Source organism: Mandrillus leucophaeus, unplaced genomic scaffold (assembly GCF_000951045.1).
Source record: "Mandrillus leucophaeus isolate KB7577 unplaced genomic scaffold, Mleu.le_1.0 Scaffold606, whole genome shotgun sequence".
Classification (NCBI taxonomy): Eukaryota; Metazoa; Chordata; class Mammalia; order Primates; family Cercopithecidae; genus Mandrillus; species Mandrillus leucophaeus.
The window spans coordinates 191,895-217,139 of NW_012106542.1; the positions used below are offsets into that span (position 1 = coordinate 191,895).

The 25,245-nt window shown below is 36.3% G+C and overlaps 1 protein-coding gene across 1 annotated transcript in view; it reads left to right on the plus strand.

The window, feature by feature from the left end:
• CDH12 (cadherin 12, type 2 (N-cadherin 2)) overlaps positions 1 to 25,245 on the plus strand; it is an 831,087-nt gene that overhangs the window by 187,567 nt on the left and 618,275 nt on the right. The gene's annotated exons all lie outside the window — the stretch shown is intronic.

Genomic DNA, 25,245 nt, shown 5'->3' on the forward strand with positions numbered 1-25,245 from the left:
GGAAGGAAGGAAGGAAGGAAGGAAGGAAGGAAGGAAGGAAGGAAGGAAGGAAGGAAGGAAGGAAATAAGGAAGAAAATAAGGAAGGAAGGGGAGAGAGAAAGAGGGAAGGAAAGAGAGACAGAAAAAAGAAAGAAAGGAAAAGAAGGAAAAAGAAAGAGAGAGAGAAAAAGAAAGAAAGAGAAAAGGAAAGAAAAAAGAAAAGAAAGAAAAAGAAAGATCAAAATAAAGGAGGGAAGGAAAGAAGGAAGGAAGGAAGGAAGGAAATATCAGGGGACATAGACATTTTATAAATTCTCAGTAAGAACAAATGGTAATAGATTTTGCTGGATGCTGTGGTGCTTGTTCAAGCCCTTATGTTCCTACAAGATTTGGAGAGAATAATGTATTAGTAATATTCCTCAAATCTTTAGATACATTCTATGGTTTCTGAGAGTTATACAGCTGTTCTGATCAATTTGTGATACAATTTTGAGAACACTTTCCTCATTTCTCTCTGCTAAGGACTGAATGCTTTTGTGCTTCTCAAATTTATGTGTTGAAACCCTTACCCTAGTGTGCTGGTATTCAGAAATGGGACTTTTGGGAGATATTGAAGGTTATATTAGTAATGTGATTGAGGCCCCAGGATGGGATTAATGCCCTTATAAAAAGAGCAAGAGAGTTGAGACCTCTCTCTCAATGAATGCACCAAGGAAAGGCCATGTGAGGACATAGCAGCAAGAAGGTCCCCAGCAAGATCTGAAACTTGCTGATACTCTCATCTTGGACTTTCTGCCTCAAGAACCACGAGAAATGTAGGTTCACAGTTTAAGCTGCCAGTTATGTTATTTTTTTATATAGCAGCCCAAACTGACTTAGACAATCTCCCCACCTTCTGCTTGCAAATTCATCAAGAGTACCTCTCTCTCTGTAGAATAAAAAGTTCTAGGAATGAAAGCAGCTGAAATGAAATGAAAGATTGCATCAAGAACCCTGGATTTTGGTTCTTGGTTCTGCAGAGATGTATGACTGCCTAATGGTTGCTTAACGGTGAAATGATCTTATAAAAAATATTTGACATAATGAAGGGTAAGAACTGCATGACTAAAAGAACTTCTGTCTGAAATAGCTAGCCTACTTGAAGTTTCTCAGGATCCTCACCATGTCTGTGCAGTAAATACAGCTCCATCACAGCTCAGCCTGAAGCAGTCACAGACAGCTACCTAAGTAGGAATAGTCAGCTGACATCTACCCTTAGAAAGGTGTATTATGGCTTATTATTTGGGTCATAATCAAAATCATGATGTTTCTTATCTTTCATATCTTAATATGCCCAGCATAACCCCTCTGTCAGAAGTCCAAATGGCATCCCTTATATTTTAGTTTGGTAGCTCTAAAGGATGCCTGTGTATCTTTTCTGCAACTTCTCAAGTCAAACATAGCCTGTATTTTAAGTCTAACCATTCTTTCTTTCTTCTTTTTGTAGAGATAGGGGTATCACTGTGTTGCCTAGACTGGTCTCTAACTCATGGACTCAAGTGATCCTCCCATCTCAGTTGTATGGCAACTATGAACTACTGCACCTGGCCTGACCATTGTTTATGTTAAAAGAATATCTGTTTGATTTCACAGACAGAGAGACACCAGGATTCCTGATAATTGAGAAATTGAACAGTTCTTAAAATAGGACAGTTTACATTAGCTGAATCTCAAAAAGTATATAGACTATAGTAAGAATTATCCACATAGATTACTAGAATATTTTCAGATCTGTAAACCAGATGACATGCTGCATGAAAATTTAGAGCTAAAACTTTACATAAAATCTTTCATTTATATTACAACAATATGGAAGCAAAAGACATGACTATTAAGAACACAAAAATTTTGACTAATTCCTTTTCTTACGAAAGGGTAGGCATTTTTCTTCAGTATTCCAAGTCATACTGAAGAATAAATGAAATGAAGACACTCAGACTTTTGTAAACTGAGAAGGAAAACCTCCCAGAGACATTTACTATTAACATACATGAGAGTAAAAGTATTTTAGAAAACTTTACAAGAGTAAGATTTAAAGCAGAATTATCGTCTATAGAATATTTAACAGCTACTCAAAACAGCTTATAAGGTTATACATTTAGTAAATATTTGTGAATGAATAAATAAGAAATGAGTGACTAATTCCAAATAAATGAAGATTATTTAAGAATATTTTCTAGTTGTGAAAAACACTAGAGTTTGAAAACAGATTTTGTTGTTGTTGTTGTTGTTGTTTTTGAGACCGAGTCTTGCTCTGTCTCCCAGACTGGAGTGCAGTGGTGTGATTTTGGCTCACTGCAAGCACTGCTCCTGGATTCACGCCATTCTCCTGCCTCAGCCTCCTGAGTAGCTGGGACTACAGGCACCCGCCACCACGCCTGGCTAGTTTTATTGTATTTTTAGTAGAGATGGGGTTTCACCTTGTTAGCCAGGATGGTCTCGATCTTCTGACCTTGTGATCCAACCGCCTCAGCCTCCCAAAGTGCTGGGATTACAGGCATGAGCCACCGCGCCCAACCCAGAATTTTAAAAAAAATAGCTATAAATGTAGCCCCATGGAGCTAAGAAACCTACATTTGATAACTTAAGGAAGGTTTAAGGAAAAATCATTTTTCTGAAGTGCTAATGCTCAAGATATATAAAATATTCAAATAACTCCCATTCGTTTATAATAGACACTTTGTAAGCATAAAAATTATCCAGATTAAATTGAATTTAATGCCTTTCCTTCTTATGAGTGTTTACAAGGAACCATTGAACAGATAGTAAAATAGAAATGTACTTATATACATACATACACATATGCATACATATATGGAAAATATTAGCAATACATAATTATGACATAAATTTAAATTTTAAGAAAATGCAATACATTATTAAGAAAAACATTTTCTATGTATATATGTAACATCTATCTTTCACTCTTCTGCTCTTTATTTTAAATGAAAAATAAAAGCTTATTAATGTCCTGATACTGGCCATCTGTTCCTTTTCCTTCATTTTTCAAAGACCTGCTGGAGGCTTGTGAATTTTGTTCATTAAAATCAGTGAAATATATTTTGACTTTTCAAAAAGCTAGTGAAAATGAATAAAATAAATTAAAGCTAGATTATCCCTTTTGTAGTTACATTTATTTACCTCATTCTTTACTCTGAGTGTTTTCTGGATCTGATTTTCTCTAGGGTTGTGTTCCCTAAAAATCTCTCTCATGAATCATTAGCTTCATTTATTGCTTCTCCTCAGCCTACAAATTAATTCAATTAATTTTCTTTAAAACAAAATAAACAAACAGAACCTTCAAAACCAAATATTTAGAAATATAGCTAATATTTACTGTGCTTTAAGCACTTAACTGAATTAACCTCCACAGCAACCCCATGATATAAGTATATTACCTCCGTGACCAATAAAGTCATTACGATGTAGCGAATTTAAGTAACACTTAAAACACTAAAAAACTGTCCAACCTAAGGTTTGAAATCCAGCTCAGGGGCATGATTTGTCTGTTTAGTCACTCAGCACTGCCGTCTCTAAGGCAAAAATGCAGACAAAATTACTTTCCAGACAGTACTTTCTACTGTGGTGCAGAAGTTTACTACAAATTTCCTGGTTTAAAACAACAAACGTTTGTTATGTCCTATTTTCCATGGGTTAGGAGTATTGGTACAGCTTGGCTGATTTCTCTGCTCAGGAGTCATAAGGTTGCAATGAAGGTATTACTGGATTTTGTTATTTATAGAACTCTAGGTCCTCTTCCAAATTCATGCAGTTGTTGGCAGTTTTCAGTTCCTTGCAGTAATAGGACTGAAGCCTCTGTTCTTTTTGCTGGCCGTCAGCTGGGAGTTACCTTTAGCTCCTGGAGGTCCCATTTGTTCCCTTCCACATTGTCCTACTCAGCCATCTCACAACACAGGAGCTTACTTCTTCAAAGTCAACAAGTAAATTTCCATCTCCAGTCTGCTAAGATCAGAATCTTATATGACACTCCATCATCTTTGTCATATTATTTTTACATTTTTTAAATGTTTAAATTTAAAAAAATGTGTGGGTACATAGTATTTGTATATATTTATGGGGCACATGAGATATTTTGGTACAGGGGGGCAATGAGTAATAATCCCATCATGGAAAATTGGGTATTCATCCTCTCAAGCATTTATCCTTCATGTTACAAAAAAACCTTTTAGTTATTTTTAAATATACAATTAAATTATTATTGGCTATAGTCCCCCTATTGTGCTAGCAAATATTAGGTCTTGTTTATCTTTCTATTTTTTTTTTTTTTCCATTAACCATCTCCAGTTTCCCATCACTCTCGCAGTACCCTTCCCAGCCTCTGGTCGTCATCCTTCTATTCTCTTTCTCCATGTGTTCAATCGTTTTGATTTCTAGATCCCACAAATAAGTGAGAACATGCGATATTTTCCTTTTTGTACCTAGCTTATTTCACCTAACATAATCACCTAGAGTTCTATCCATGTTGTTGCAAATGGCATAATCTTATTCTCTTTTATGGCTGAATAGTAGTACTCCATCATGTATAAGTACCACATTTTTTTTTTTAATTGGTTCATCTGTAGATAGACACTTAGGTTTCTTCCAAATCTTAGCTATAAGGAACAGCACTGCCATAAACATAGGACTACAGATATGTCTTTGATTTACTAATTTTCTATCTTTTGGATATATACCCAGTAGGGAGATTGCTAGAACATATGGTAGCTCTATTTTTATTTTTTTGAGGAAGCTCCAAAGAGTTCTGCATAGTGGTTATACTCACTCACATTCCCATCAAGAGTTTATAAGGGTTTCTTTTCCACCACACCCTCACAAGCATTTGTTATTGCCTGACTTCTGGATAAAAGCCATTTTAAGTGGGATAAGATGATATTTCATTGTGGTTTTGATTGGCGTTTCTCTTAAAATCAATGAAGTAAAGAACCTTTTCATATACCTGTTTGCCATTTGTATATGTTCTTTAGAGAAATGTCTATTAAAATATTTTGCCCATTGTATTAGTCCATTTTCACATTGCTGATAAAGACATATGAAGACTGGGAAGTTTGCAAAAGAGAGAGGTTTAATTGGACTCACAGTTCCACGTGGCAGGGGAGGCCTCACCATCATGATGGAAGACAAGAAGTAGTAAGTCACGTTTTACATGTATAGCAGCAGGAAAAAAGAGCTTGTGCAGGGAAACTCTCATTTTTTAAACCATCAGATCTCATGAGACACATTCGCTGTCATGAAACCAGCATGGGAAACACTTACCCCATGATTCAATCATCTCCCACAAGATCCTTCCCACAACACATGGGAATTATGGGAGCTATAAGATGAGATTTGGGTGGAGACACAGGGCCAAACCATATCATTTCACCCTGGCACCTCCAAAATCTCATGTCCTCACATTTTGAAACAAATCATGCCTCCCTAATAGTCCCCCAAAGTCTCAACTCATTTCAGCATTAAATCAAAACTCCATATTCCAAAGTCTCATTCCAGACAAGGCATGTCCCTTCTGCCTATGAGCCTGTAAAATCAAAAACAAGATAGGTACTTCCTAGATACAATGGGGTACAGGCATTGGGTAAACACAGCCATTCCAAATGAAAGAAATTGGCCAAAACAAAGGAGCTACAGGCCCCATGCAAGTCTGAAAGCCAGCAGGGCAGTCAATCTAAAAGCTCCAAAATGATCTCCTTTGACTCCATGTCTCACATTCAGATCACACTTATGCAAGAGGTAGGTTCCCATAGTCTTGGATAGCTCCAACCCTGTGGCTTTGCAGGGTACAGTCTCCCTCCCAGCTGCCTTCACAGCTGGCATTGAGTATCTGCAGTATTTCCAGGTAGATTGTGCAAGCTGTCAATGGATCTACCATTATGGAATTTGCAGGATTGTTGCTCTCTTCTCACAGCTCCACTAGGCAGTGTCCCAATAGGGACTATGTGTGGGGGCTCCAACCTCACATTTCCCTTCCACACTGCCCTAGCAGAGGTTCTTCATGAGGGCCCCACCCCTACGGCAAACTTCTGCCTGGGCATCTAGGCCATTCCATACAACTTCTGAAATCCAGGTAGAGGTTCCTAAAGCCCAATTCTTGACTTGTGTGCACTGGGCAGGCTCAACACCATGTGGAAACTACTAAGGCTTGTGACTTGCATCCTCTGAAGCCATGGCCCAAGCTGTACCTTGGCCACTTTGAGTCACAGCTGGAGTGGTTGGGAAGCTGAGCACCAAGTCCCTAGATTGCACACAGCACAAGGACCCTAGGTCTGGCTCATGAAACCATTTTTTCTTCCTAGGCCTCCAGGCATGTGATGAAAGGGGCTGCTGTGAAGACCTCTAACATGCCCTGGAGATATTTTCCCCATTGTCTTGGAGATTAACATTTGGCTCCTCATTACTTAGGCAAATTTCTTCAGCTCCCTTGAATTTCTCCTCAGAAAATGGGATTTGCTTTTCCATCACTTTATCTGGCTGAAAATTTTCTGAACTTTTATAGTCTGTTTCCCTTTTAAAACTGAATGATTCTTACGGCCCCCAGCTCACCTCTTAAATGATGTGCTGCTTAGAAATTTCATCAGTCAGACATCCTAAATTATCTCTCTCTAGTTCAAAGTTTCACAAATCTCTAGGACAGGGGCAAAATGCCACCAGTCTATTTGCTAAAACATAAGAAGAGTCACCTTTGCTCCAGTTCTCAACAAGTTCCTCCTCTCCATCTATGACCACCTCAGCTTGAATCTTATTGTCCATATTGCTGTCAGGTTTTCGGTCAAAGCCATTCAATAAGTTCCAAACTTTCCCACATTTTCCTGTCTTCTTCTGAGCCCTCCAAACTGTTCCAACCTCTGCCTGTTACCCAGTTCCAAAGTGACTTGCCTCTACATTTTCAGGTATCTTTCAGCAGTGCCCCACTCTACTGGTAACAATTTACTGTGTTAGTCCATTTCCACACTGCTGATAAAGACATATCCAAGACTGGGCAATTTACAAAGGAAAGGGGTTTAATAGGACTCACAGTTACATGTGGCTGGGGAGGCCTCACAATCATGGTGGAAGGCAAGAAGGAGCAAGCCATGTTTTACATAGATGGCAGCAGGTAAAAAGAGCTTGTGCAGGGAAACTCCCTTTTTTTTTTTTTTTTTTTTTTTTTTGAGATGGAGTCTTGCTCTGTCACCCAGGCTGCAGTGCAGTGGCACCACCTCAGCTCACTGCAAGCTCCGCTTCCCAGGTTGACGCCATTCTCCTGCCTCAGCCTCCCAAGTAGTTGGGACTACAGGTGCCTGCCACCACATCTGGCTAATTTTCTGTATTTTTAGTAGAGATGGTGTTTCACCATCTTGGCCAGGATGGTCTCAATCTCCTGAACTCATGATCCGCCTACCCATTTTTAAAACCATCGGATCTCATGAGACCTGTTCACTATCACAAGAACAGCAAGGGAAATACCTGCCCCCATAATTCAATCATCTCCCACAGGATCCCTCCCACAACATGTGAGAATTTGGGGAGCTACAAGATGAGATTTGGTTGGGGACACAGAACCAAACCATATCACCCATTAAAAAATTAGATAATTTGATTTTTTTTTTCACATAGCATTGTTTGAGCTCCTTATTCTCATTATTAATCTCTTGTCAGATGAGTAGTTTTGAATTTTTTTCTCCTATTCTGTGGGTTGTCTCTTCACTTTGTTGATTGTTTCCTTTTCTATGGAGAAGTTTTTTAACTTGATGTAATCCCATTTGTCCATTTTTGCTTTGGTTGCCTGTGTTATGGGGTATTACTCAAGAAATTTTTGTCCAAACAAATGATGTGGAGAGTTTCTGCATGTTTTCTTGTAGTATTTTTATAGTTTGAGGCCTTAGATTTAAGTCTTTAATACATTGTTACTTGTTTTTTTGTATATGGTGAGGGAGAGGGTCCAGTTTCTTTCTTCAGCATGTGGATATCCAGCTTTCCCATCACCATATATCAAAGAGACTGTGTTTTCCCCAATATATGTTCTTGTCACCTTTGTTGAAAATGAATTCACTGTGGATTTGTCTATTTATTTCTGGGTTCTCTAGTCTATTTGTGGTCTATGTGTCTGTTTTTATGCCAGTCTCATGCCGTTTTGGTTACAATAGCTCTGTAGTACAAAGTCAGGTAGTGCAATTCCTCCAGTTGTGTTCTTTTTGTTCAGGATAGCTTTGGCTACTCTGGGTCTTTTGTATTTCCCTATAAGTTTTAGGATTGTTTTTTTCTATTTCTATGAAGGATGTCATTGATATTTTCATAGGAATTTCATTGAATCTGTAGATTGCTTTGGGTAGTATGGACATTTTAACAATATTGATTCTTCCAATCCATGAACATGGAATTTCATTTTTTTTTTCTATCTCTTCAATTTCTTTCATCAGTGTTGTATACTTTTCACTGTAGAGATATTCCACTTCTTTGATTAAGTTAATTTCAAATTAACTTAATATTTAATTTTATTTGTGGCTTTCATACATGTGATTACTTTTTTTTTTTTTTTATTGTTTACTGTTAAAACACAGATAATTTGACTCCTTCCTTTCTAATTTGGATGCCCTTTATTTCTTTCTTTTGTCTGATTGTTCCAGCTAAGACTTTCAGTATTATGGTAAGTAACAGTGGTGACTGTGGGCATCTTTGTCATGTTCCAGATATAAGAGAAAAGACTTTCAATTCTTACCCAGTCAATGTGATACTACAGGTGGTCCGTTATACATAGCTTTAATTAGGTTGAGGTCTGTTCCTTCTATACTCACTTTTTAAAGGGTTTTTGTCATTACAGGATGTTGAACTTTATCAAATTCTTTTTCAACATCAGTTGAAATTATCATATGGTTTTTGTGCTTCATTCTGTTGATGTGATGTACCACATGGATGTGTGTGTGTTGAACCATTCTTGCATCCCTGGGATAAATCTAACTTGTTCATGATGCGTAATCTTTCTAATGTATTGTTTAATTCAATTTACTAGTGTATTGTTAAGAATGTTTGTATCAATATTCATTAAAGCTACAGACCTTTAGTTTTGTTTTCTTGAATGTCTTTTTCTAGTTTGGGGATCAGGGTAATACTGACCTTCTGGAACGCATCTGATAGTGTCCCTCCTCCTCTATTTTTTCACAACAGTTAGAGCAGAATTATTACTAGTTCTTCTTTAGATCTTTGGCAGAATTTAGCGGTGAAGCCAGTGGATCCTGGGCTTTTCTTTTCTGGGAGCCTTTTTTTTTTAAATGAATTTAGTTTAAGTTCTAGGATACACGTGCAGAATGTTCAGGTTTGTTACATCATTATATGTGTGCCATGATAGTTTCCTGCACCTATCAACCCATCATCTAGGTTTTTATTATTATTATTATTATTTTATTTATTTATTTTTTATTATTATTATACTTTAAGTTCTAGGGTACATGTGCATAACGTGCAGGTTTGTTACATATGTATACTTGTGCCATGTTGCTGTGCTGCACCCATCAACTCGTCAGCACCCATCAACTCGTCATTTACATCAGGTATAACTCCCAATGCAATCCCTCCCCCTTCCCCCCTCCCCATGATAGGCCCCGGTGTGTGATGTTCCCCTTCCCAAGTCCAAGTGATCTCATTGTTCAGTTCCCACCTATGAGTGAGAACATGCGGTGTTTGGTTTTCTGTTCTTGTGATAGTTTGCTAAGAATGATGGTTTCCAGCTGCATCCATGTCCCTACGAAGGACACAAACTCATCCTTTTTTATGGCTGCATAGTATTCCATGGTGTATATGTGCCACATTTTCTTAATCCAGTCTGTCACTGATGGACATTTGGGTTGATTCCAAGTCTTTGCTATTGTGAATAGTGCCGCAATAAACATACGTGTGCATGTGTCTTTATAGCAGCATGATTTATAATCCTTTGGGTATATACCCAGTAATGGGATGGCTGGGTCATATGGTACATCTAGTTCTAGATCCTTGAGGAATAGCCATACATCATCTAGGTTTTAAGCCTCACTTGCATTAGCTCTTTGTCCTAATGCTCTCCCTCCCCTTTCCCCTACCCCCCGAGAGGCCCCAGTGTGTGTTGCTACTCTCGCTATGCCCATGTGTTATCATTATTCAACTCCAACTTATGAGTGAAAACTTGCAGTTTTTGGTTTCCGTTCCTGTGTTAGTTTGCTGAGGATGATGGCTTCCAGCTTTATCTATGTCACTGCAAAGGACATTATCTGATTCCTTTTCATAGCTGCACGGTGTTCCATGGTGTATGTGTACCACATTTTCTTTATCCAGCCTATCATTGAAAGGCGGTTGGGTTGGTTCCATGTCTTTGTTATTGTAAATAGTGCTGCAATAAACATATGTGTGCATGTGTCTTTATAGTAGAATGCTTTATAATCCTTTGGGTATATAGCCAGTAATGGAATTGCTGGGTCAAATGATATTTCTGGTTCTAGATCCTTGAGGAATCACCAAACTGTCTTCCACAATGGTTGAACTAATTTGCACTCCCACCAACAGTGTAAAAGCATTCCTATTTCTCCACATCCTCACCAGCATCTATTGTTCCTTGACTTTTTAATAATCACCATTCTGACTGGAGTGAGATGGTATCTCATCGTGGTTTTGATTTGCATTTCTCTAATGATCAGTGATGTTGAGCTTTTTTTCCATATTTTTTTTGGCTGCATAAATGACTTCTTTTGAGAAGTCCCTGTTCATGTACTTTGCCCACTTTTTGATGGGGTTGTTTATTTTATTCTTGTAAATATGTTTAAGTTCCTTTTAGATTATGGATATTAGACCTTTGTCAAATGGGTAGATTGCAAAAATATTCTCCCATTCTGTAGGTGGCCTGTTCACTCTGATGATAGTTCTTTTTGCTGTGCAGAAGCTCTTCAGTTTAATTAAATTCCATTTGTCAATTTAGGCTTTTGTTCCAATGCTTTTAAATCTTTGAAGAATATTTTTGCTACTATTCTAGGGTAAAAGTATTATTTCTTCTGCACTTTAAATATGTCGTGCCACTTTCTCCTGGCCTGTAGGGTTTTCACTAAAAAGTCTGCTGCCTAGGTGTACTGGAGCTCCATTTTATGTTATTTTTTTTTTCTCTTGCTGACTTTAGGATAATTTCTTTATTTTTGGCCTTTGGGAATTCATTATTAAATTCCTTGAGGTAGCCTTATTTGTGTTCCATCTGCTTGGTGTTCTGTAACCTTCTTGTGCTTTGATACTGATATCTTTCTCTAGGTTTGAAAGTTCTCTGTTATTATCTTTTGAACAAACTTTCTAACCCTGTCTTTTTCTCTATCTCCTTTTTAAGGTCAGTAAATCTTAGATTTGCCCTTTTGAAGTTATTTTATAGATCCTGTAGGTATGCTTAATTTTTTTTTATTCTTTTCTTTGTCTCCTCTGATAGTGTATTTTCAAATAGCGTGTCTCCAAGCTCAATAATTATTTCTTCTTTTTGATCAGTTCTGCTGTTAAAATACTCCAATTCATTCTTCAGTGTCTCACTTGCATTTTTGAGCTTCAGAATTTCTGTTTGATTTTTTTTTTGGTTATTTCAACATGTTTGTTAAATGTATTTAAAGGAGTTCTGAATTCCTTTTCTGTGTTATCTTGAATTTATTTGAGTTTCATCAAAACAGCTATTTTGAATTCTGTGTTTGAAATGTTATGTATCTCTATTTCCCCAGTATTCGGTCTCTGATGCCTTATTTAGTTCATTTGGTGATGTCATATTTTCCTGGATAGTGTTGATGCTTGTAGATGTTCATCAATATCTAGTCTTTACATCCTGGGCTTGTTTGTGCTTGTCCTCCCTAGGAAGGCTTTCCAGGTATTCAAAGAGACTTGGGCTCAAAGTCCAATCATGATGTGTTTTTTGCAAACTTGTAGAGGTACCCCCTTGGTGGTCTTAAATATAATATGAAAGAATTCTGTGGATTACCAGGAAGAGACTCTAATTCTTTTCTCTTCCTTGCTCACAAAGATATGCAGTCTCTCTTTCTGTGCTGGACCACCTGGCACTGGAGATGTGTTGATGCAAGCACACATGTGGCTACCACCACTGAGACTGCTGAGTCAGCCCTGAATCTAGCACAGCACTATGCATTGCCCAAGGCCCTTTTCTTAAGAGTGGCAAGCTCCCCCAGGACCCAGGGATATCCAGACATGCTGTCTACGAGCCCGGGATTAAAGTAAAGAAAAACAAAACACAAAACAAACAAACCGAAAAAACTGAGCAATTTGTCTGATATTCTATTTTACTGGGGCTAATCTGGAGCTCAAACCACAACGTAAAGCCAGTCTTGTTATATTTTTCCCCTTTCCACAGGCAGAGGAGCCTCTCCTTGTGGCCACCACCACCAGCAACCCATGGGGAATTCTGCTAGGCTACCGTGATTTTCCCCTGAAGCCCAAAGGCTGTTCCATCAGCTTGTAGTACATGCTGCATGGCCTGGGACTCACCCTTTAGGGCAGTGTGCTCACCTTTGGCCCATGGAATGTCCAGAAATGCTGTACAAGAGCCTATGCCTGGACTCAAGGACTTCTAGGGCCTGCTTATTGCTCTGCTCCACAGTAGTCAAGCTGGTACCTAAAGTGCAAGACAAAGTTCCCTTTACTTTTACTTTTCCCTCTGCTTTTTTTTTTTTTTTTTTTTTTTGGAGTCTTGCTCTGCTGTCAGGCTGGAGTGCAGTGGTGTGATCTCGGCTCACTGCTACCTCCGCCTCCTGGGTTCAAGCGATTCTCCTGCCTCAGCCTTCCAAGTAGCTGGGACTCCAGATGTGCACCACCACACCACACCCAGCTAATTTTTGTATTTTTAGTAGAGACAGGATTTCACCATCTTAGCCAGGATTGTCTTGATCTCTTGACCTCGTGATCCACCCATCTTGGCCTCCCAAAGTGCTGGGATTACAAGTGTGAACCACCACACCCGGACCCTCCTTTTCTTTAATATAGGGAGTCTTTCACCACATCCTCCACAGCTGGGAATGTTCTGGGTCACCCCTGAAGCCAGTACATCTCATAGCCCAAGGACCATGGCTTACTCCCTAGGTATTGCTGCTGCTTATTCAGGACCCAAGGGTTCTTTAGTCAGCAGGTAATATCCTGCCAGTACTGGATCCTTCCTTTCAAGGTAGTGGGGTCCCTTTTGACACACGCTGTGTCTAGGAATGTCATCCTGGAGCTACAAACTGGAATGGTAGCCTCACTACTCTGCCTGGTGCCCTGTCCTACTGTGGCTGAGCTGGTATCCACGATGCAAAACAAAGTCCTCTACTCTCCATTCTCCTCTCCTTAAGCAGAAAGAAGGAGTCAGTCTCTCTGATGCAAACTGAAGTGCCTAAGGTTGGAAGAAGCATAATGCAAGCACTCCTTTAGCCCCACAACTGGTGTCTCCATAGGTCACATTCCACCCTAGTCCACTGGCTGTAAGCCCAGGCTAGCACTTGGAGTTGCCTAGGAATTACAGTCCTTGTGTCCTAGACTGGCTTTCCAGTTTACCTAGGAGCCCAGAGCACTTCAGTCCACAGTGGCAGGGGCTGCCAATAAACTCAAGTTCCCACTGATAAAATGGGTGAACTCTCTCTGGCTAGGCTGGTCAAAAATGCTCCCTCCATGTGTAGGCGCTGGCTGAGCCCAACATGAATTTATTCTGTTATGACAGGGCATTGCTGAGTTCAATATAAAGTCTCTCTCTCTAAAGTGCACAGATTCTCTCTGTATCAGGGCTGCTGCTGGGGGATGAGAGAGGCATAACATCAGTGAGTCATAACTGTCTTTCTTACCCGTTTCAATGATTCTTTTAATATATGAAGCTAAAACAAGTTACTATGATTGCTCACCTGATTTTTGGTTCTGGTGATTCTGCTTTTCTGTGTGCAGATGGTTGTTAAAATTTGGTGTTCCAGTGGCAGTGGGGACAAATGATGTAAGCTTCTATTCTTCCATCTTGCACCACCCACCCTGCCATATTCTAATGGTTAGAAACAAACAGTGGCACTCAAGGTGGTGGGAGATTGTATAATTGTGTGACTCAAGAAGTATTGTAGCTTTACACTTTCTTGTTTCCTTCCTAGTACAACTTCTTAAAGGAGGGTTCTCTATTCCTGGTATTAAAATTTTTCAACTTCTCTGTGAATTTCATCCTATTTAAGTCTGACATTTACTCTCAGGTAAAATGCTTTGTTTTAGTTTGTTTTGCCTTTAGCCTCATGTTCTAGCATTAATTTTTATGGTATCATTTGACCACATCATAGCACTGTTTATCAGGGTCAATTTTATCTGTGTTAATTGAATGTTAATTCACTGAGCCTGGAATATATTAATTAATCAGTGTTATTTGATATCCTTCTTTCTTTAAATTATCTCTTCTCTTCTCTTGTCTTGTTTATTTTGCCTTTCTAGGATTTATTCTAAGTTTTGTTCTGTTTTATACTACCATCCTGCTATGGAATTTAAATTTTAGTGGGCTCAAAATTCCTTTCCAATACTTTGTGGCTTCTTACTCTCCCTACTTCCTTTGGAAATGTCCTATGCAAAAAGTCCTACATCTCAAAATCTGACTATAGATTTCTTAAAAGCCCATGATAGATCTGATCTCAAATCTAGTTCAACATCTTCTTTGTTTACCTCAACACAACCTATTACTCTCTTGTTATATTTTTTCACCTCTTTTTATTGCCAGATGTAGCTATTCAAAACCTTCATCAATTTTTCTGTTTCTCTCCTTCTTACATCTTTAGAGACACCAAATCCTGCTGTTTTATGGCACAAATGGCTCTCCAATCTGCTTCTATGCTATTCAATCACTTTTCTGATTCTTAGCAATTCTCACCTAGTGTTTAAAAACACTGCCTGAAGAAATGTTAGAAGTTGTTGCCACATATTGATATTCCATTTTATTTTTAGCAGGCGATCACAGACTAATTTCCCCAATAATTAATAACTAGATGCATGGCTCTCTGGAATGACACATACTATAAATCCATAAAGTATCTCTTAATGAATGTGTTGAACTAATAAACACATTTCAACATAAGCACCTCCTTTATGTGTCTGATAGATCTTAAACAAATAATATTTTAAAGTGTAAATCTTAAGTGCTAAATGAAGCAATTTGAAAATAACTAGTAACTATGTATGAGCAGTAGTAGAATTAAAATCCTAAACATATATTTTTTCAAAAACTGATTTAGTAAGATCAAGACAATCATTTAGTTTCAAATAGAAGTTTATAAAGTACACAGGGTGTGTGGGCCTCTACATTTGGTGACCCAGGAGGATTTATAGATAGAAGTTCTAGTGAAGCTTTTTTCCCTTTTTTCTGACTAACCCTTGCCTCCCCCTTCCATTTCCAAACAATATTAATTAAGCCACTGTGACTAATATTCTTAGATTACACACTCATGCTTTATCACTCCAATACAGATATCTGTTTTCAAATGGACATATAGCCAGCTAACATAATAAACTACTATAATACATTTACATTTATTACATAAGCATATTTTTGGAATCTATTTATCAAATTAGAACTTACTACTAAGACCTCTCACAGGGAGATCAAAGGACAAGGTGATTTTGTTTAAGCCAAGAAGACTTTTAAAAATTTAAAACATGTCATGTAGCCTAGAAAGAGGGAAATGGTCCAGGGTATTTTATCAGGAGATGACTAAAGATAAAATAAGAAGACAGAAAAGAGAGTTATGGGTTTTCAGAACTTGGAAGGTAATGTAGTAGTAAGAGGTAAAAGTAATAATGTCTATTTCTTTCTTTTTGTCCAGGACCAGCACTCTATGACCCTCTGAAAGAATAACTTATTTTACATGGACCATGCTTAAGATATGCAGAAGGCGTCAAGTTTATTTTATGTAAATTGATGCCAAAATGCAATTGTCATAATTAAAACACTTTCAGTTCAGTGCACACACACACAGAGGCACAAATTTTATCTCTCAGTCAGTGACTCTCTTGGTGAGCTGCCATTTTAACACAAAATAATAAAATATTGACAATTTATGAAAAAAATTACCATTTTAATAGATGCCATTTTTGTTTGTTTATTTTTTATAATAAAAATGACTTTGTGTCTTTGGGGAAGAAATAAAATTCTTTCTTGGTAGGTCTGAAGACATTACATGTTGACCTTTCATTTCCCAGGAGTCCTTGAGTGTGAGGACAAAGCCACCTGACCTTGTGTGACACCAATTAGAAATTTCTATTGTATTAAATGTCTCATCAAGCAGAAAAAAGTTTTTCTGCTCCCTCGTGCCCTTTAAAAGAATTATGTCCTTCCAAACAAAATGAGAAATAAGCACTATGAAATGAAATGGCCACTGAGTAAAAAAAAACTCTCACAAATTTATTATTTTTTCTTTACTAATTATGAAAAGAACAAGATTGCAAGATTTCTTGAGCAATATAATTTGCCTAAATGCTTTTGCTGTCTAGCGTACATAAAAATATTTTCATAATCAGGCTTTCATACAATATGCATATAGCCGGAATAAGTGAAACACAGCATATACAACACTGCCTTTTGGGTATTTTGAAGTATTAAACCTTGCCACATTCATATGATCATTATCAGCGATGGGGCTAGAAAAATGGCTTGATATTCAATATATTTTCACTGTCAAGTATAGACACAGAATTTGACAGGATTTTATAGGTACAATTTTTCACAAGTGAAAGGAAACATTTCTTCCTTGTGTCTATTTCTTGTTCTACATTCCTGTCTATCTAAGATACTTTTGAGCATATATTTGATGTGATGTGTTGTTAGATGTGTAGAATGTTAACGCGGTTATTCTTTGTAGTTTCATGAGAATGTAAAGCCAACTGGGAAATTAGAGTCCTGGTGAAGTAGATAAATCCTTGATTGAGAGAATGAATTTTGTTTTGCTTTGTTTCCAAATACTGACATTAGGCGAGAAAAAGCGAAAAGCTATTCTTAACTGTACTTAATATCTTGAATAATATAATATTTCACAGTGACATATATGATATTGACCTCTTGTAATTAGATTCATTTATGACCATTCCCTTTTAGGATCATATGCACTATAACTTTTTCACTCATTAATCCAATGAATTTATTTTGATTAACTTTATTGCTTGTGCTTACCTTTTGTTGTTGTTGTTGTTGTTTGAGGCGGAGTCTTGCTCTGTCACCCAGGCTGGAGTGCAGTGGCGCAATATCGGCTCACTGCAAGCTCCGCCTCCCGGGTTCACGCCCTTCTCCTGCCTCAGCCTCCCAAGTAGCTGGGACTACAGGCGCCCGCCACCGCTCCCGGCTAATTTTTTGTATTTTTTAGTAGAGACGGGGTTTCATAGTGTTAGGCAGAATGGTCTTGGTCTGTTGACCTCGTGATGCGCCCGCCTCCGCCTCCCAAAGCTCTGAGATTACAGGCATGAGCCACCCTTCCTGGCCATGATTACCTTTGTTTTTAGGTTACTTACACAAGAGAAATGATTCAGTCAGAGTGGAGAGTGAAGTTCTCCTTTCTCAACTGTGGATCTCTGATACTGTAAATTTAGATTTTTCCATTTGTTTTGTATAATGTGATATAACACATAAATATATTTACTTTTGGAATACAACATACTTTTTTTCATGTGGTATTATTTGAAATCAACATGGTAAAGCCTTCATCATTGATATTTCTAAGTAGTATCTGATTTGGCTTTTCCTCTAAAAGTGAGCTTTTTAATATGCTTTCTGACTTTTTGCTTTGAGGTTTAGTATTATAACTTATATTCACTATATCACATAAAATGAATATAAATTTTATTGCAATCAAAGGAAGCTTGTTTTTGTTATGATTTATATTTTAACATCATTTGTATACAAGTAAGGGAACAATTTGGGGATTTTGCCAAATGTTTTCATACTCGCAGATCATTAGTAGAGAGAAGTGTCCCACCCAGCACCAAAACACGACCATTTTCTTGCAGGTTAATTGCTGCTGCTGAGGCACATGCCCTGATTTTCACTGACATTGAATTATTATCTACAGCTATAAATCTTGAGTCAATTTTTAATGAATGGCATTTTACAGGTATAGGGTATTTTAAGTCAGCCCCCCACTTAGATAATGATCATCCCATCCTGCTTTATTAAGTTAGCCAGCTTGGGTTTATGCTGTTTAATATAAACAGCATAAATTTTCCTATGAACTATTATATTCTATTACAAATTAGCGTGACGGAAACTTCATTTTCAGATTTAGAATAAAGAAACTTACTGTGTTGTATTCTTAAAGAACATATCAGACAGAAGAGGCCATTGCCATAATTGTGATCAGGGATAAATTATTTTATTTATTTTTGAAGCCACATTAAACTGAAAATAATTACAAATACCTTTTATTCTGCTTCCTAAAGTTAAGTGGTCAGATAAAATATCTAAATCTATTTTATAAAATAGTAAAGTATTTGGTTATTTATTGCAATAAAAAGTTTAAAGTTTTCTCATATGTACTCTTTTTTAAATTTTAGAACTTGAGATACACTCAGTAAGGTAATCTACAACCATGATAATTTAGTAACTTTTCAAAATCTGACTTACAGAATTCTATATGATGCAATCTAACTTAAGAGGGTTAACACGGTCACCTCCTAAATAAAGTAGTATAAACAAGGATATTTTAACTATTACATATAGATATCTAAAGCTAGTTACCTTTTTCTCATGAATAAAAAATGATAATGATTTATAAAAAAATATATGTGTTAATTTACCAATAAGATAAAAATTCCATAACCTTAAAATGATAAGATTAACTGAAATCATTCCTAACTTTCTATTTGCTAATAATTTTAGTATTTGCACCATTGAATCTTTATAACCTACAGTTTAAATAAAATTACTTTGTTATAATATCATCATTGCAAGCCTTGTCATCACTGAAGGCATCTAATCATTGTGAATTTTGTACATTGTGCTGAAGAAGTAAATGCGTTGTATGCCCTTGCAAAACTTAACAAACAAAAAACATTTAATATATAAAGTTACAGTAATAGCATGTTCCAATGGAGCTAAATTATTGAGATAATTTCTTTCACATTTACTATTTTGATGAGCCTCAAGACTTGGGCAAGTAAATTACTATTATTCAGATTTACAGATGAAGAAATGAAAGATTAAGAGCACAAGTAATTTAGCTAAACCTAAACCAGTGCTCTAGGATTTAACTCTAGCTTGTGATGTATAACATGTTCCTTCTCCCTCTTCTTTCTATAACTTAAAGCAAAGCAAACAAAACACCTGAAAACATACCAACACTTAATCTTATGTGTATTGTGATACAACTCCATGTCTCCTTATTTTAATCGTGTTTCACCATTCCTTCATTTTCTGTCTTCCCTGGGCCTTGTACTTACAGAGTACTTGCCATGTGGTGATACGTTTCTTGATTCTTCATATAGAAGCCCATTTCAAATTTGAGCCTTTACGTCATTATTTTCCATGTGTGATATTAACAATTTATGCCAGTAAACATAAAATATATAATCTTCTATTAGAAATTCTGATAACTCATGAGTATTTCATAGTCAGAGACAAATAGATAAAATTTACTGGATTTTTCTGTTAATAAAAAGTCAATATATATAAGTAATCCTTCTCCAATGTAGCCAGTGTTGACACAGTTCACATTATTAATGGTTTGAAAGTATTTTTATAACAGCAACGATAAACCTGCATATATATTTGTATCTAATATAAATTTTAATACTGTGAATTATATATAACAGGAAGTCAATCTAGTCAAATTTTTTAAGAGGCAGAAAACATGAAACATACAGAGTATAGACCTGTCCCGATTGTAAAATGTTTTCACATTTGAGACTGAATGCTTCACTGTGTAAGTTAAGCTTTCTGATGTGGTATACATCTCATGAATGATAAATCATTGTGCCATTGCTGATCAATTACAAATGGGACTGTATTACAGCAAGCAATTGTCTCTTGCCTAAAACTGATTACTCTTATTACCTGACAAGTCATTTCACAATTTTAAATGAGAACTGGGAGCCAAATATACAGATTGGTTGCACTTTTAGGGTGATTGATAAGGATTTAATTATAAATCATATTTTAATTCAGTTACTCTGTTCAACCAAGTATAACTTATGAAATTTAATGTATAAAATATTAATTCAGGCTATAATTGAGTTTGCAATTGTACAAGGGCTCATTGCCCCAGAATTCAGTGGGTGTGATCAAACAAGATAGCTCACTCACCTGCCCAGTGAATAAACCTAATAAATAAATTCTGCATCATCAATATACAAAGTCTGTGCCTGCAATTTCTTCACTTCTCATCAAAATATAGCAGACACAAAAGAAAATAAATCTGATTTCAAATTATTTAGAAAGACAGATTCAAGTTAAAGTACACATGAACCTAATAACTGATTTTTCAACCTGTGTGTGCATGTGTCTCAGAGCAGTTTTCATCATGATCATCATCACCATCATCATCATCAATTTAAATTTATTGAGTTTCTACTGGATATTTGGCAATGAAGCCAACTAAACAGAGGAAATAATGATATAAAATATTTCTGGAGTCCTAACCTTCACAAGAGAATTTTTTCATGCTCTTGTGAATAACATTAAATCAAAGCAGATTACCGTGTGTTAAAAAAAAAAAAATAAAGCTGAAATATATTTATGAAACTTTCAGATTTTCTTAAAGGGGTGACTTTTCTGCTGCTTCTGATACATTTGCCTTTTAATTCTTGGCCTTAACTCCATGAGAGGAATCCTAAGCTGATGCATTTTGAGAATCTTTTGAAGGCACATTGTTATGCTTAACTTTCTGAAACCTAAATGGCCTTTATACTTTCCATTGTCTGCTATGGTTTTTAAGTGCTTTTTAAGTTTTCCTGACTCTCATCCTACACAGGAAGCTTCAGTGAATACTGAATGTGTGGTTACAGTCAGGAAAGTCACACTCATTAAAATGATATTCTGAGGTTGTCCATTTATTTGCTGTTTATGAAATAGATATCAAATTTGCTTATTGTAAAAAAGTCAATTGTTTATCAAGATTAGAGACACAGGTTTGGTCTGAAATTTTACTGTCGTAAATTACCTCTCTGCTAATCATAATAATAAGGAATTTATAATTCTGGACTTAGCCAGTAATTTCTTTAATAATATGTTGTTGCTTGCTATTCTGGAGTCGAAGGGGTATCTGAATAAAAGGTCTGCAGTGAGATATTACAAAATAAATACATTAAAATAAAAATTTTAATTCAGTCTATAGTCTGATAAAATGTTACTTAAATGTAAAAATGCAAAAATATAGTGATACCTTTAGTATTAAATTTATTGTTTTGAAAACCAGTAATTTACTTCCTATCAGTTGTGCAACGCTTTTACGAAAACAAACGTTTCACAGAATGATAATTGTTTTAATCTGAACCTTTAGTCAAAAAATGCCTATTCACTATTTATTTTGTGCAAGTTATCACAGAGCAACATAGGACTATTTGGAATAATTACTTTGCCCTCTCATAATATAGTTGAACTGTGATACGTTGCATTGTTATTATTCAAAATATGTTCCGATCCCCACTTTAGGAATTATAGAAAACTGATAATTTAGATAGATATCCCCTGCCACTAGCCTGGAGCTCACAGTGAAGACAGTGATCAGTGACAAATAAGTACTATAAGTAAAAAATAAACCTTTGTTTTTTAAGAGCCTCAGAGCATGTTGGGTTTGATAGTCATCACTGTACAATTTAGCTTAGGCTAAGTAGTACTGAGAGAAAAGCAAATGATCTCAGGTGAAATGTTTAATCTCAAGCCTCCTTCTGATATGAAGTTAAATACTGGAGACATCTATAGTCAGTAAATAAATGTCGGTTTAATTCCTGGGGTTTTGCTTGTTCACTTGTTTATTTGTATTTCACATAGGTATGCATGCTCTGCTTGAAAAATATTCTATATATTTTTATTTTACTCTAAAAATAAAAATCTGAGACCTTTATTTTATGACATGCGTTATCAATGTGAGATTAAATAGAGAAAAACCATTCAAATTTCCAAATAATGAATTTACATATCAAAAAATTCTCCTGCATAAATCGAATAACCCATTTACAATTTTATCACTCAAGAAAATCAGACAGAGTGACTTTGAGTTGTGGTAACAACTTTTAATTAGTTCAATAAGACGTATTAATTTTAAACTCTCCCCTATGTGAAATATCAAGTCACCTATACTTAATTATTTCACTTTTAACATTTTATGATTTTTGCTTTCCTCTCAGGCATTGGCTAATTCTGTTTGTCCTATTCTCTAGTTTTCTGATTTTTCCACCTTCTCAGGACACAAGTCAAAAACTGGTGATGGGGAACAAATCTCAAACCTTCATTCTGGGTCAGAATAAGGGAGGATCTAAGTGGGTTTGGTTTTGGAAGAGTTTCATTAGTTTCAGGCTGAAGGCTTGAGAATGTGGTCTCCCAGATATCCCCCTACTGCTCAATAGATGGAAGTATCAGTTAGTCTCAATCTCCCTTCTCCTGCTCCCTTCCCCTTCCTCTTCCCCTTTTTATCCTTCTTCCTCTTCCTCTGTTTCTCCTCCTTTTCTTCTTCCTTCTCTTTTCTCTCTTCCTCTCTCCCTCCTCTTCCTTCCCCCTTTCTTCTTTCTCTCACTCCCCCTCCCTCTTTCCCACTTCCATCACTCTCTCTAAAGGAACCCTGAAATTATCCCAATGGAAAGGGTGATATTTTTTCATCTAGTTCATATACCCTTGTAATAAACAAATATGAAAGAAAAATGTTACTAAATAATTTATAAATATAATTTGCCCATGTGTTTGAAAAATATGTTATTAGCCTAATCACAATATAATGTTTCTATTGATTTCCATTTGCATGAAGAACCCTATGATTTTATTGAATTCTTCCTTTTTATCATTGTAATGTCAGTTACTACGGTGCCGAGCAATGGGGCCCTGTGAGAGAGAAACTATATTCTTATAAGTGAAGAAGTTTGCCTTTCCACATAGACAAACCCTAAATTTCCATACTCTGCTGCTAGCATTTGTGTAAACTGCATTGCCTTTTGTCTCTTTTCTTCCCATATAGGATGTTGGTCTTGAGGTATTTGCTGAGCTCTGTCATTTCCCTTTTAAAAAGGGAATAAGAGAGGTTGACATCCCAGCTTTCAAGTTAACCCTTTGCTTCCGCTGCACTCTATTCTTCTCTCCTGTTATTAGAGTATCGCCAATGAGTCTATTTCTGTTCTAATTCACATAACTGGAGCACCCATCTATCTTACTTATCCTTTCTCTAACTCACAGTGCTGAATTAGCATCTCTAAAATATTTCTTGATTTGCTTTAAATCTTAAAATCTAAGTAGCTCTGATTTTTCTCTGGTGGTTGTTGTCACATAACACAGATTGGCTGTGATATGAAATTTCAGTTTACCCTTGAAAACTAAGGTTATGTAAAGCCATACTACATAAGATTGCCATAAATGATCCTATGCTTTTTTCCAGGCCTTTAAACATTTTAAATCATGTTTTTCCCAAACCAGAGACATTGACACATATATTAGATGAGCAAAGCCATTAACAGTTTTTTTTTGTTGTTTGTTTTTTGTTTTTTATTCCCCTACCAGACAGGCATATTTTAATGATTGGATTACAGAAGCCTGATGATCATAATATATAAATAATTAAAATAGTCTCAACATTTGACAAATATGTTCACACACATGCACATTTACATATACAAGCATGTCATGTTTGGATGAAGAGGACAAATTGAAAGAGATTCTTTCCAAAGGCAAATTGCAAGGCTGGCACCACAGGGCCCCTGAAAGAAAATCTCCCCTTAGTGCCTGAGGGCTGAGAAGGCATAGCTTCAGGTACAGCTTGATTCCTGTTACTTGGATTGCCTCAGTTGCAGATGCATTAAACTTTTGTGAGCATTCTTTGGGGAACAAAATTATAATACTTTGGAGGCCATGCAATCTTCAAATGGAACTTTGATAAATGATACTCATATAGGGATAAGGGAGCCTCCCCCTACACATTTCACATGAGGGAAATGAACTTTGATTCTGAGTTGACAGGTTGATTGCAACAGTGCACATATGTTCCTGAATAGTATATCATCAAGGCAACGTGCTAATCTTTGCAGGAAGCAAAAAGTCAGGAGCTTATGATCTCAGAGGCAGCCCAAAAAAGGCAAATTGGCCAGGTTTATTGGTGCCATGTGATGTCTCTGTAGACTCTAATATACCAGCAACAAAGCTGTAGATAGTAACAAGAATTTATTTTTTCCCACTGGCTAATGAAACCTAAACACACGAGGACCGCTTTCTAAAGTGATTTGATTTGACACTCCACTTGGCACATCGAAGTTACTCTACTGATTGTTTTCAAAATAAAGGCTATTTCAGTTCTTTCATTTCCTCAAACTCAAATGATTCTTCCCCATTAAGTGCTCAGGAATTTGTAAATTAAGATGGAAGAAAGAAAAACTTGTGAGGACAGGTTCAGAAAATGTATTCTTTGCCTTAGTTGCCTGGATGATTATGGGACTTATTATCTAAACACTGAATTGCAGTTTTAGGCCAAAAATATGGATTGCAAGTGAATCTTGCTGTGCGTCAACACACCGATGCCAATTCACAGTTGCCTTAAGTACCCTCTTTGCTTAGAAACAAAATTTAAGTTCATGTCACTTGGCATCAAGACAAATTATTGCATTACTAATTTTTATTATAAACACTGTTATTAGTGCCATTTATGACATGAGCAAGAAGTATTTATTGTGCAAATGGTTATTATGCTTTGAATATTACTTGCAGGTAAAAGTAGATATTTTAAAAAATATGTGCATCGAACTTTTCATTTTATACCCGTTTTAAGTGAAAACAACCAGAGTTATAGGAACTATATATTCAGATTACAATCAAATTAACAAAAACTAATATATAACATTCTATCACTTTGTCTTTCTCTGTATTCATGGCTGGTTGTATTATAATCTCTTTAAATACATAGGTGTGTGTAAATTTATGTATACCTGTAATATATGTGTGTGTGTATATATGTGTTTATATATAAGCATAGTATATATCTGCGAATATGTTTTATTTCAACTAGAAGGTACAAATAATATCTTTAATAAAATATTTTGGGCTTAATTTTTTTTTTTTTTTTTTTTTTTTT